General features: G+C 34.1%; 1 long non-coding RNA gene across 1 annotated transcript in view; it reads right to left on the bottom strand.

The window, feature by feature from the left end:
* LOC110271145 overlaps positions 1 to 12,872 on the bottom strand; it is a 22,412-nt gene extending 9,540 nt beyond the window's left edge. The window contains exons 1-3 of the long non-coding RNA XR_002361403.1: positions 12,860 to 12,872; positions 12,292 to 12,300; positions 2,125 to 2,127 (exon numbers count right to left, since the gene is read on the bottom strand). This is a non-coding gene — a long non-coding RNA (uncharacterized LOC110271145). The remainder of the gene's footprint in view (positions 1 to 2,124; positions 2,128 to 12,291; positions 12,301 to 12,859) is intronic.

Below are 14,494 nucleotides of genomic sequence, written 5' to 3'. Positions count from 1 at the left end.
AGGATAAGGTTCTCTCAACGGTCAATTAATAGTATATTCTTATATTTATAGAAGTGTGTATTTCAATATTAATGTGATGGAATTTTGTTGAAAAAAATAAAAGAGAAAAACCCAAATCAGCCCCTGACAATTACCTCGAAAGACAACGAGGTCCCTGACAAAAAAAAAACTCCAATTCGGCCCCTGACAAAAAAAATAAACCCAACCCGGCCCCTGACAATTACTTCGAAAGGACAACGAGGCCCCTGTGCCAAAAAAAAATAAATGTTATTTTTTTTGGCACAGGGGCTAATCTGTCCCAAAAAAAATTTATCAGGATTCGGATTGGGTGTTTTTTTTTCTTGGGGGCCTCGTTGTCCTTTCGAGATAATTGTCAGGGGCCGGATGGGGTATTCACTCAAAAAATTTCTGAAAGTGTATATTATTCTCGAGCTCGATCTAATGTAAGTTCCAATTTTATGCATTCCTTGCTTAGCTTGTTTTGACTTTTGAGATTCCTAAACATTTTGTCTCTTAGGTTATCATTTAGACAAGTTAGTGCTATAAGCTACACCTTGTTATTATGGCAAGGGCAAGCCACTTGTGCCTTGTGCTTTAGATAAGAAAATTTTATTATTATGACTCGTGAAAAAGGACAAAAATAAGTTATACATAGTCTTATACGTTTTTCTTTTTTCTTTTTGGGTGAGTTATTACTCATTAGAGTGTGAGTTGATGTCTTGCACAGATTTTAATCCCCAGTTAATAGCTATACAACATTCATTTGTTACAATTATGCCCGATAGAATAAAGATCAGATAGAGCCATCCCACCATATTATGCCCAAATGATGGCTAATTTTTTTCTATATGAAAATAGTGTCTTAGCTGAAAATGGATATTTTAGTGTCATTACAGGTGAGACACTATAAATAGAGCAGGCCTAACATATAGGGAGTGTGTTGAGTTAGCACGTAAAAAATGTGTTGGACACGTATTTAGTTTAAAGCCAACACACAAACAGCATATTGCACACGTGGTGAACAGTCAGTTAACATGTAAAGTACGTGTTGAATACACGTCACGTGGTGATTTGATACTATTTCAACACGTGGCCTGTATGTTGGGTGTTCTGTTTATAAAAAACAAAATTCGTTACCATTTTACTTCATTGCAAGAGAGGTGTTTTAGTGTATTGTTGGTGTGATAGAGGGTAATACAAATATAGTGGTGTACTACAACAGTATATACAAAATACACATGAGGGAATGAGTTTTGCGTGTGAGAATCTATTTTCGTTTGTGGTTCCATGCACTATGACGTTCGCGGAACTACAGTATGGTCTCTATCAAAGCATAGAGAGTAATATTTTAAAAAGGGTGAGTAATATTCTAAACAGGAGTCCCATTATCGTATTTGGTGGTCTAATATAGTTTGATATTATGCTGATCATTTGCAAAGCAAATATTTAGCGTATGTTTCATATTCACCAGCAGACTCAGGTGCAACAATCAAAGATTGAGTTGTATGTTGAGTTTGAACATATAATTGCAGATAGAATCCAACATGACTCGGACATGAAAGATGACAGAGTTGAAGTATACGAAGGAATAAATAGTGATAGCGAAGAGGACTTCAAAGCTTCCGACTAAGCCGGTGATAAGGACGAGGATGGTGATGGGGGAGGTGAGGCAGTCATGAAAAATGTAGTGGTTGCACCCACAGTCAGTCAACCCATGGACCGTCTACCTTTTATGATTAGCTTGGATCTTAGCGCGCATGCATGCACCTGAATTTTTCAAATATGCGAACATAGCTAGGTACATGAGAAGTAAGCAATACGTTTTTCTTAATTTGTATTTTGGATGGATCGATGAGTGACAATTTATTTTTTCTATTGGTGCTCTGATCCTAAGGACGAGGAGTTTCGAATTGGAATAGAATATAGTTCTAAAAAGTTGGTCGTTGCGGCAATTCAAATTTATACTATCTCTAAAGGAGTCGATTAAAGTGTTTATGAGTCCGAGCCGTAGACGTTCTATGCTAAATGTAAGACGTATGGTCATGGGTGCAATTGGCTTATCCAAGCCAGCTTGATACGGAAGAAAGATTGTTGGGAGATACGGAGATACAATGGGAGGCACACGTACTACATGAGAACAATTTCACACGATCACTCAGAGTTGGACTCAGACAGGGATCTAGAGGTTATAAGGCCATTGGTTGAATTCGATCCATCCATAAGGGTGAAATCTATATTTGCGGAAGTTCAGTCAATGTTCAACTATACCATTAATTATCGAAAGGCTTGGTTGACAAAATAGAAGTCGATAGCCAAAATTTTTTATGGTTGAAAAGAATCTTACGAAGTTTTTGCCATTGTGGTTCTCGGTAATGGCTCAAAAGATGCCTAGCTCAATTGTCCAAATAGAAACACGACCCCTGTATAACAGGTGTGAAGAGATGGATAGTGTCAAGATATTTCATCGGGTATTTGGGAGTTCAATCCATGCATTAGATCTTTTTAGCATTGCAAGCCGTTGGTTCAGATTGACGGTACACACCTTTACGAAAAATACAAAAGTACCCTTTTGGTTGCAGTTGCACAAAATGGGAATCAAAACATTGTGTCGATTACTTTTACCACCATCATAGAGTGAAAGATCTTTGATGCGTGGTACTTTTCTCTTAGTAATTTATAAAGGCATGTTGTTAGAAGAGACAACATGGGGATAATTATAGCAATGCTAATCCACATCGATAACTCTTTTAGGCTTAAGGGCGGGTTGTGCATACCTGTACTAGCATATTTTTGGGTTTGCAAAGTGTCATTCGACACAATCGAATAATAGTAATAGCGCTAGTGTGTAACACACTTCAAGATGTCTATGTAGATTGATGGGTATGATCAGTCCTTCGTACGGCCGCTAGACAAACTGCAACATATTATTAGAAAATTATATAAGTAATATCGTAAATTAATACCTGTACTGATCTCTTCCATGTAGTCTATTTTCTGCCTAAAAGTCGTTGTGCTCTTCAATGTCCACGCTTTGTTTCGTGGGCAATAAATCCACCTACAACACATAATTAAAACACAAATTGGGGTAAAGTATCGTTTTTGTTTTCAATGTTTAGGGTAAGTCCCAAGTTGTCTCTAACGTTTAAATTTTCCTATTTAAGTCCCTAACGTTTCAAAATTGAATCAATATTGTCCTGCTGTTAGGGATCTGTTTACAGAACTGACGGTGGGACAAAATTGAGACGATTTTAAAACGTTAGGGACTTAAGTAGGATGAAAACGTTGGGGACAAAAATAATACATAGAAATAAATTTTAATTTTATCCTTCAATAATATCAATCTTTTACGGTACATAGTTATTCAATTATTTTTTAGTCACATCTAAGTAACACTTAATCACATTACTTTCATTCTAAATAAATTTATTTTTTTATAATTTTACTCTTAAAGATTTTTACTCATCATAAATTGAGTGTAACTAAATTAAACTGACTAACTAAAACAATTTACATATAAAATACTTAAAATTTATAGACACTTTAAATCACATAAATCATCAAATACAACACAAATCCTATGTTCATTTATATTATTTGAAAACAATTTTGGCTTAACTTCCTCTAGAGTTGGATATTATCCACCTTTACAGTTTTCACAAATCCAACAAATTGCAATCATAAATTAAAACTTAAAAACAGCCACATCATATATCCAAAATAACTTAATTAGTTAACTAATTAGTTAAGTTTCTAACTACTTAGGTATTTTAATGTGTTCATCATCAAACCAATAACTTAATCAACAACACCTCAAAATATGTTTTAATTAGAATCTGAACAAATTAGAACCAAATAACAGATACAAAATTATAATAACAAATCAGAAAAGAAATTATAATAGCAAATAAGAACCAAATTAAAATAACGAACATAAAATTATAATAATAAATCAGAACCAAAATTATAATAAAAAATTAAACCTAATTCCTATTTTAGAAAAAAAGAAGTCCAAAAGCATTACTTGAAGAAGAGCACCAGTGCCAAGAAGAAGAGGGCGGCAACAGCAGCGGCAAAATCCAACAGCAGCAACGGTGATGGCAAAAATGACGAATAACGGCAAAATTAAAGAAAGGGTTGTTGGCGTCGGAGGGGCTTCCGGAGAGAAGGGGGCTGCTGGAGAATGAGAGGGTCAGAGAGAGTGGGAGGTGAGAGGGTTAGAGAGCGAGAGAGAAATTCAAATGAGGGGAAGAGGGTTCGCGATTCGAATTTAGAGCACAATTATCGTCGGATTTACCGGCAGATAAATTCGACAGTAATGTATTGTGGGTTACCAAAACGCAGCATTCCACTAAGTGGATTTACCATCGGAATTTTTCGCGATAGATCCGACCCTAAATGTCGTGCCTATTTTTCCTACAATTATTGCTGGTGAATTTACCGTCGAAAATGGGAATCTATCCACCGGTAATATTTTAACATGATGAATTTGACGCCTAAACTGCCGGTAAATTTGTCGGTAAAGACGCCGCTACTCTACAACGCTAAATCCGATGGTAAACCAGACGATATTTAACATTTTTCTTGTAGTGCGTGCCTGCGTGTTATTGCATGGCCGCCACGTGAAGAAAAAGGCAAGGAATCTCTAGCAAAAGTTGCGAAGCATTTATGCAGAATCTCTAAAAAGATGTCAACACGTTTCCTGTGTATTGCTCTGATAATGCCCGCCACGTGTCCAAAGCTGCGACGAATTTGTAAAAAGCTGCGAAGAATTTTTTATGCAGAGACAGCAACACGCTCCCTGCATATTCTGTGAAGGAAACTTTGAAAATCCACACTTATATAAAACATCCTAAATATCAATATTCTACAAAAATAGCACTACTTTTTTATATTAAAAATAATTTCTGCCCAAATGAAAGCTACTACTGTTATTGTTTGATTAATTAATTAAATGGAAAAATTTTGTTATAGATAAATGAAAATTTGAAATCTAACCACTGCCTTCCCCCGTTCAGGCAGGGATTTGTCAGCTTGTTTTTTTTAATATTTATCGAGAGATTTGGGTTTCAATTAATTTGGAACATCAAAGATCTCTTTCAATAACAAAAGTATAGTTAATTAGAAGAACCCTAACTCTACATTTATCCGCTGGTTATATATACAGCTCAAACGAATTCTAACCGCATCCTTAATTTTTATTGGAGAATGTTAGGGACTAACATTTTTAGTAGGGAAAATTTGACAAATATTAGACTAAAATATAAGGGTAGATGCAAGAGAAATATTAATCCTCGAAAAAGATTTTCTTTCACTTGAAGATTAAAATTTGAGACAATTAATTATGAGAAATTCTATGATGGTTGTAAATTACTAAAAGCAAATGTAAACACATGGTTTTGGTAGGTAGAAATAAGACTAGTTTAGTTTATTATAACTTGTGTCCAATGAGAAGTTTTCTGTATAATTGGTCAAAGCTGCAAATAGTTTATTACTGCCATGTTTTTCACTAATCCATTTTTTAAGGTTTGGTGCTAATTAGTGGGGGGAAAACAATTATTAGAAGCTGGACATTGACGGCATTAAAGCCATTCCCATGAAGACCAAAACTCGGAGTATGTTCCACTGGTGCCTCTCAAATGGGTCCTCTTTCTCACCCATTTTCATTACACAAATTTTGAATAATTATTCCATTCTTTTAATTATTATAAGAGTGTGTGTGTGAGAGAGAGAGAGAGAGTAAATTAAATTAAACTATCTTATCGAGAATTGTTTATAATTTTTAATTACAAAAGATTACTATTAATTAGTATTAGTACTAGTTTTCATTCGGTCATCATAGAATGATTAGTTTTAATAAGAGAATGTAATTGTGATAATTAGGTATATATATGTACGGTATAACATATAGGATAGAATTAAAGATAATCTAGAAATATTCTTGCTAGTTTAAAGAACGACTGCTATCATAGTTGTGGGGCATAATAAGTAGAATTCCTTACAACTTTTATGTCACGAATATATTGATCTTGCTTTAAAGTTATAAACAAAGGTGTAACGTGAATCAGGGCTGTTATTTTATTCATTACAAGAATATAGTAGTAATAATTGTCTGGAATAAATTAATTTTAATAACCCAGATCATCCATATTAAATCATCAAAAATATATTATATCATAATGCGAAAGCGTACCTGAATTCATAAACATAAATTCTACGATTAGAAGAGTTTTGATCTTGTGGTTCTTTCGATCTTCCTCAACCAAAGCCTTCTGTATTCCCAGGAGGCTGAACTGCAATTCTTTTAATGGGGAAAAAGTAACAAAGGCGACTTTGGCATATATTGGGACCGAAACCCTGAAGGTCTATTTATATTTGAGCATGACACCTATTAAACCCTTAAGCCCAAATAAAATAGTATCTAAAGCCCAAAAGATAATATATCTAAAATCCAAAAAGATAATTATATAAGGAACAAAAGATAATATCCGGTTTTATTCTCATTTAATTCCAAATTAAAAGTAATAATGACTTATTCAATTAGCATTTAAAATAATAAATGAGATCATCATTATATAAGTCATTTAATTTGAAATAGCATAATTTGTGATTATAATTAATATATGTATTGCTCACAAATAAGTTAGAAAATCAAATAATTTCCTAACAATCTCCCGCTTGAGCTATACATATATTATTTCTTGACATAATTACATCTTTATAAACTTTATGCGCGCATTTGAATGCTATTTCTCTCATTACTTTAACAATCTGGTCCGTCTCATACATTAGATATAGAACTACCGCAGCTTTTATCACATTAAATGCCGTGACTAAACCACGCCAATCACCATCCTAATATACTTAACGACATAGATCAAATTTGGATGAGTAATATGGAAATTACATGCCAAGTGATCTCATGCATGTCTATTTCCAGCTGGTCCAACTTTATTGAGATCAAACACAATACAAATATTGCTAAATGAACATTTCACATAACATGAAATAAACCATCAACTTAATTCTGCAGAAAAATAATTCAATTATCTGTCATAGGACATATAGTATAAAATAAACACCCACTAAACCAAAGCATCACAAATATTGACACCCATCTGAGCAGTGTGCTCTTGAAAGACTTTAGGGATCAATTCCTTGGTTAATGAGTCTGCTAGCATATACTCTGTTCTTATATGTCCTATGGAAATCTGTTTTTTCTTAAACTTTCTCCTTAACAACTAAGAACTTGATATCTGTATGCTTCGATTTTGTCAAGCTCTTACTGTTGTTGGAGTATAGTACTGCTGACTTATTGTCACAGAATATCTTTAACGACCTTTCAATGTCATCTACTATATGAAGCTCAGTGACAAATTTTTGCAACCATATGCCATGAAATCGGAATCAGAGTACCTAATGATCTCCAAATTTTCTGATCTCCGATAAGTAAGCATGTAATTCTTTGTTCTCTTTAAATAATGCATTACGCGTTTAACAGCTATCCAATGATCCATGCCCAGATTGCTCAAGTATTTACCCAACACTCCCACTATAAATGATATATCGGGATGTGTGCAAACTTGAGCATACATTAAATTCCCTAGTGCTGATGTATACGGTTTATCATACATTGTTGTCTTCTCAAAATCATTTTGGGGCATTGCTTGAGACTAAACTTGTCTCCTTTAGCTACAGGTGTGTCCATTGGTCTACAAATTTTTATGCCATATCTACTTAAAATCTTTTCGATATAGTTCTTTTGTGATAATCCAAGAATACCTTGAGAGCGATATCTTAGTATCTCAATTCCTAATACAAAAGAGGCATCACCAAGACCTTTCATTTCGAATTTGTTCGATAGAAATTTCTTAGTTTTACGCAACAAGCCTATATTGCTACTGGTAAGTAGAATGTCATCAACATGTAAGACCAAAAAAATGTATTTACTCCCACTGAACTTGCGGTATACACACTCATATATAATATTTACCTCAAAACCATGAGGTAGTGACTTAATTAAACTTGTGATACCATTAACGGGAAGCTTGTTTGAGACTATAGATGGATTTTCTCCTTTTTCTATTGGATCTCTTTAATGACACTTCTTGAGGTTGTTGAGCTTGCTGTATGGGTTGGGGTTGATGAGGATTCTCATCATTTTCTTGTACTGTAGCAGTATCTCGAGCAACAATAATATTCTCATTTTTCTCTTGTTCTCTTGTACTGTAACTGGATCTACAGTAGGATTCTCATTTTGCTCTTGTACTATAACTGTATCTTGAACAACAATAGGCACAAGGACCTGATCATTGTCAGTTACAGAATCCTCATCAAAAGCAACATTCCTAATATTTCCTTCCCCCCAAACTCAACATCCTCAAGAAATCTCGCATTTCCTGTTTCAAAATAGACCTTGATGCAGGATTATAAAACTTGTACCCCATTAGCGCTCAGCGTAACCAACAAAGTAGCAACTAATTGTCCTTGAGTCCAATTTTCTTTCATGCGGCCTATAAAGTCGCGCCTCAACTGGACATCCCCAAATATGCAGATGCTTTATACTGGGCCTTTTTCCAGTCCAAATTTCATATGGGGTTTTGTTAACTGCTTTGCTTGGCACCCTATTAAGGATGTATACTGCGATCTTTAAGGCTTCTTCCCAGAGTGATTCAGGCAAGGAAGAATGACTAATCATACTTCTCACCATGTCCTTGAGAGTTCGGTTCCTTCGCTCTGCAACACCATTCATGCTAGGTTTGCCTAGCATGGTGTATTGAGGAACAATACCACACTCCTCTAGGAAAAGAGCAAAAGGCCCGGGACGTTGCTCACCTGAACCATCATATCTTCCGTAGTATTCACCACTACGATCAGATTTGACAGCTTTAATTTTCTTTCCAAGTTGAAGTTCAACTTCAGCTTTGAAAGACTTGAAAACATCCAAGGCTTGGGACTTTTCATGAATTAAATATAGATACCCATAACGAGAGTAATCATCTATGAACGTAATAAAGTAACGTTGTCCATTCCAAGAGACAGTAGGGAATGTGCCACATATATCGGTATGTATTAGTTCTAAGACATCTTTAGCTCTCTCGGCACCTAATTTCCTTTTGTTTGTCCTTTTCCCCTTTATGCACTCAATACAGACTTCAAAGTCCGCCAAATTTAGGGGTCCAAGAATTCCATCCGATACGAGCCTCTGAATTCTCTGTTTAGAGATGTGACCTAGGCGTTTGTGCCATAATGATGCCGAATTCTCATTTAGTTTTCGTTTTGTACCTGTTTGCGGTATTTCATTATTATAGGAATTTAAGTCAAGCCTATATAGATTATCCACCAAATGACCAGAGCAAATATTATTCAAATTATAAAAGAGACTGACTTTATTGTCTCCGAACAAACAAAAATAACCTGATTTGTCCAAACGAGAAACAGAAACTAAATTTCGTCTAAATGACGATACAAAAAATATCTCTAATAAATCCAAGTAAAATCCACTCGTGGAACATAATCTAAAGGTTCCTATAGCTTCGACTGCAACTATATTACCATCTACCACATAGATGTATCTTTCAACATCACTTGGCGGTCAGCTCCACAGGCAACCCTGACATGAGTAGTAGCAGCAGAATCTACCCACCAAGTATCAACAGGTGCATAACTTAAACTAGCCTCAGAACAAATGAAAGTAAGAATTATACCATTCTTTACACGCCATGTGGCATATTTGGTACAATCATTCTTCATGTGTCCCACCTTCTTACAGAAGAAACAAGTTGAAACTTGATCTTGTTTCTTAGCCTTTTTCTGCTGAGAAGGCACATCCACAGTAGTATCATGCTTTCTTTTATACTGAGAAGATGAAGCCATGTGAGCACTTACAGTCTTATCTTGCTGTAGCCTCTCTTCTTCTTGCACACAGTGAGATATAAGCTCATTTAAGGACCAAGTGTCCTTCAAAGTGTTATAACTCACTTTGAATTGCCCAAAGTGTGCAGGAAGGGAAATCAAAATGAAATGTACGAGTAAATCTTCAGACAACTCTAACTTTAGTGCTTTCAATTTTGAAGCAAGATGAGACATTTCCATAATGTACTCCCTTATGTTCCCTTTACCTTTATACCTCATGGAGACAAGTTTGCTCAAAAGGCTACTTGCCTCCGCCTTTTCATTCTTAGTAAAGAATTTTTCAACATCTTTCAGGAACTTTTTGGCATCTTTATCCTCAGTAATTGAGCCCCGAAACGCCTCAGGAATTGAGCGTTTCATGATCATAATGCTCATTCGATTGGATCTCTCCCACTTCTCTATTTTAACCTCATTGAGGTTTTCCGGAATGGAAGTGAGTTTCTCCTCTCGAAGAGCTATATCTAGATCCATACAACCGAGGACAATCTCCACGGTATCCTTCCAAAATTTAAAGTTTGAACCATTCAGCATAGGAATACTGCTAATTTGCGCAGAAACATTGGTAGCTAAAGCCATAGTTTCTGGATTAGAACAAAAAGAACATGTAGTAAATATTAGTTAATTAACGGGTAAAAATCCATATTGAGATATCTAGCACAACATTAATTTTCAATCTTTGGATAGAAAAATTAATTGTAAGTGATACTCTCATTGCAGTAATCAAATATTGTCGAAATTCCTATCACACATTAAGCCTTTCTTTGAACCGACTTAATGCACACATGGAAACTTAAACTTCACAACCTATTTATTACCGCATATATTTTCTATTAATTGGCCAAATAATAACCTTCCTTTGGGCCGATTATTGACCGCATAATTAATAGAAAATAAACAGAAGTATGCAATGCTTATTATTTGGCCAAACAATAAACTTCCTTTGGGCCGATTATTGTTCGCATAAATAATAAGTATTACTTTATTCTTAATTAGTTATACCCAAACATGTATTTACTATCAATATGTGTATGTAATTCGGCCAAATATAGACTTTCCTTTGGGCTGACCAATATTCGGATGAATTACATATCATCATATTCTTAATGTTTTGAATAAATTAATTTTCACAAAAGAGGCTAATTTGGCAGCATAATGTTCAATCAATTTATTTCAAAACCAAATCTTTATAAAATAGATGGGTATACTAATCCAAATTGTTACTAGTTTCTTTATGTAACAATTAAATAATATTTTCTATTATTCAAATATTATTAATATGTATACATAACTTGGCCAAATATAAATCTCTTTTTGGATCGATTAATATTCGCATAAGTTACATATACATAATAATCCTTGGATTTTTATAGCGTACAGATGCTCTTCATACCGATTTTCTGTGGTTGAATACCAGGATGACACGTGGTAACATGCTAGTCCTCAGGGAGCAGTTTGCAGGGCTCACTGAACATGTAGCAGAGCTTGGTTGACATTAGCAGAAATAGAAACAGAAGAAGCCACGTTAGTTTCCATAGAACGGTGTAACGATTACTAATGTTGGACTCTGTTATACATAGTGATCCGTTCATATGGTTGGGGTTCGCGACCCATTTGATTGATTCAGGAAAGAGGGTTTTGGTGGGCCTATCAATGGAGCTTTGTAAACTTGGACTATTTTGCACTCTTTGTTTTTGTTATCTTTAAAAGCTTGCATGTTTACTATGTTTTTAAAAGCTCATGTATAACAAAATTTAAATTCTTTTAACATGAAATTCTAATTTTTAATATATTCATTTAAAATAAATTAGTAAAAATAATATACCAAACATATTAATATTGATACATATATTTATGTTGTATTTTCTGATTTTAATATCACGAGAAAATAAATAAATTCTAATGTAATTTAATTTTTGTTATATGTTTTGTAACTATATTTAGATAGGAATTGTTATAGGAATTAAAGTATTTTTTATATGATAATAGATGTAACAACTAAAAATAAAACAAGTATAGAATAGACAAAATATTAAGCTTCTTAGGCTTTAATTGTAAGGTGCAATGATATTTAAAATTTGGCATGCCAATTACTCAATTACCAAATAAAAATCAAACTTTATTATAATTTTAAGATGGTATGGTATGGATTCAATTCATTATTAAGTGAAACGGTGAGAATTTTGTGTCCAAGGCAACAAGGCAAAACATCTTGATCATAACTAAATTTATCGTTTACATTGTCCAACATTCCAACCTATAGACACTAGTAGCATACTTGAGAGATTAGGGCATAGTGAAAATTCACATACAACATTAGAGAATGATTTAGTCAAACCATCTACTGATTTTTTGCTATCAACTTCATATGAACAATATCACAAGTAATGCCTCTGAATCCATAAAACAAACAATATCACAAGTAACATAGATATACGGCTCACATATTATATATGTATAAAGGACAAGGCATATATACGGCTCACAAGCAATGTTTTCTAACATATTGAAAACAAATCTTGATTTATGGACACTAAATATACATATTATATACGATGCAACTTCATATATGTTCTTTACTGTACAAGAAACTACATCTTCATTTGCGAAACTACATCTTCACCCTCAAGAGGCATAGAGATCAGGATCTTCATTAACCAAAGGGGTATTATCAATCTCTTTCTTTGCATACACAAGAGCCTAATGAGGTGGCAACAACTGTATGTATCTCTGAGAAATATATATGCATCAACTTATTGATGACTTTATAAAAAAAGTGGTAGGTTCAAGGTCCCACCAATTTCTACCTGCTTATAAGAAGGAACACCAAGAGGGGGTAAAAATCTTGTATTTTTTGTTGCATCAACAAGCTTGTCCTCCCTTTTATTCCTAGAAATTGAACTATTCAGCAGGTTTCTGCTCTCTCAAACTCAAATGCGACTTATTGGACTACTTTATTTGATGAATTAAGTAAAATAACAGAATAAGGAAGGCTGAAGCGAACCTGCTAAAGTATTGCCTCTTTGGTGGTGCTGCTATTCAAGGATGGGTGTGATGAATCATTTTCATAAGGAGACTAGTCATTTAGTAAATATCTATGTACAAGCATCTGAAACAAAATACTAGATACAGTCAAAACAGTCGCCAGAAGAAACAATCTTCACAAGTTGATTTTATGGCCAAAGAAACGCCATGATAACTTCCTCATCAGGATAAAAACAGATTGTCGGAGGGCCCTTTTCATCTCATTATACAACATATGAGAACCGAACCATTCAAATATCCAAACAAATGCTACAGATCATAAAAGCTAAGCATGTCATTTCTACATCTTTGTAGTCCTAAATGGCACAAGGACAATTCGGATACCTCAGTTCGTTTGTGGGTGCATGACTGCACCAACACAAAGACACTTTGGAGCTCGACCCAGCCAAAATCCTACACTTATTTCAAGCAAAGTCTTCAAATTTCTCGACATCAAAACTGAACTATTTTTGGGGGGAGGGGGGATAAAAAAAGAGACTACAATATGAGAAGAAATAATTTCCAACTTATTAAGTGCAATCCAATCCACAGATAATAATCTGCACAAAGATTCAAATAATAACCATGTAACCATCAAAAACTACAACAGGGTAAAAATTCAAGTACTATGTACTAGCAAGATTACATTATGTAACACTAACAAGTTTCACCATTGCTTGTTATATTGTTGACAAGTTCATCTCTAACACCATATCACTATATACTAACTATGCTGTCATACATTAACTTGGCTACTTATATGATATATCAAATGCTATCATGATCCAATTCCAAAACAGGCATTATGATATAAAATTATAATATAATTGATATCTATAAATCTACTACACGTGAAGGGAAGGGAAAAGAAAAATTCGCTAAAAATTGAAACAAGTTCCTCTAAGCTTAAGAAATATTTCGCAGAAGCTGATTCATGAACTTATATATTTTCCCTAAGCCATACACACTGCAAAAAGCAGAATCATCTGAATCTGAATACAAAACCATGTAGCGCAAAAGAAAAATAAACCTAAATCAAAGTAAATTAAAGGAAATTATATTTAATATTATTAATTAACCATGATTATGAGGAATTGAAGCTTAATGAGGGTACCTGGTCGAAATGGTGGATCTAAATCTGAGGGAGGAAATGAAGAGAGGTAAGGTGTCAAAAATAATAAATACTAATAAATAAATCAAAGAGAAAACTAAAAATAATTTGTTATTCCAATTTCAAAATATTAGAAGATAGCACATTTTATGAACAAACTTGAAGGCTATATCCGAAAGAAGTAGCGGGACGGAATTCCAGTTGCCCTCCCTACATGAACCAATGAAAAAAATCAGCAAAAAGCTATCATGTTAAAGTTATTTTAGTTATTAACTTCCAAACAATTTCATTGAAAATTAAAAATGAAACAGAAAGTACTCTACCAGCCCATGAATACTTTGCTGAGTTCCAAAAAACCCATCGTGACTAGGAGCCATAGAATTCAAGGGACCCTACAAGGATATAGATGTCAAAGCTAATCAATCGGTGGGCAGAGCAGCTCTTACCTTC

This window comes from Arachis ipaensis, chromosome B04 (genome assembly GCF_000816755.2).
Source record: "Arachis ipaensis cultivar K30076 chromosome B04, Araip1.1, whole genome shotgun sequence".
Lineage (NCBI taxonomy): Eukaryota > Viridiplantae > Streptophyta > Magnoliopsida > Fabales > Fabaceae > Arachis > Arachis ipaensis.
Note: the sequence above shows the minus strand (reverse complement) of the source record. Positions and strands in the feature narration are given on the sequence as shown.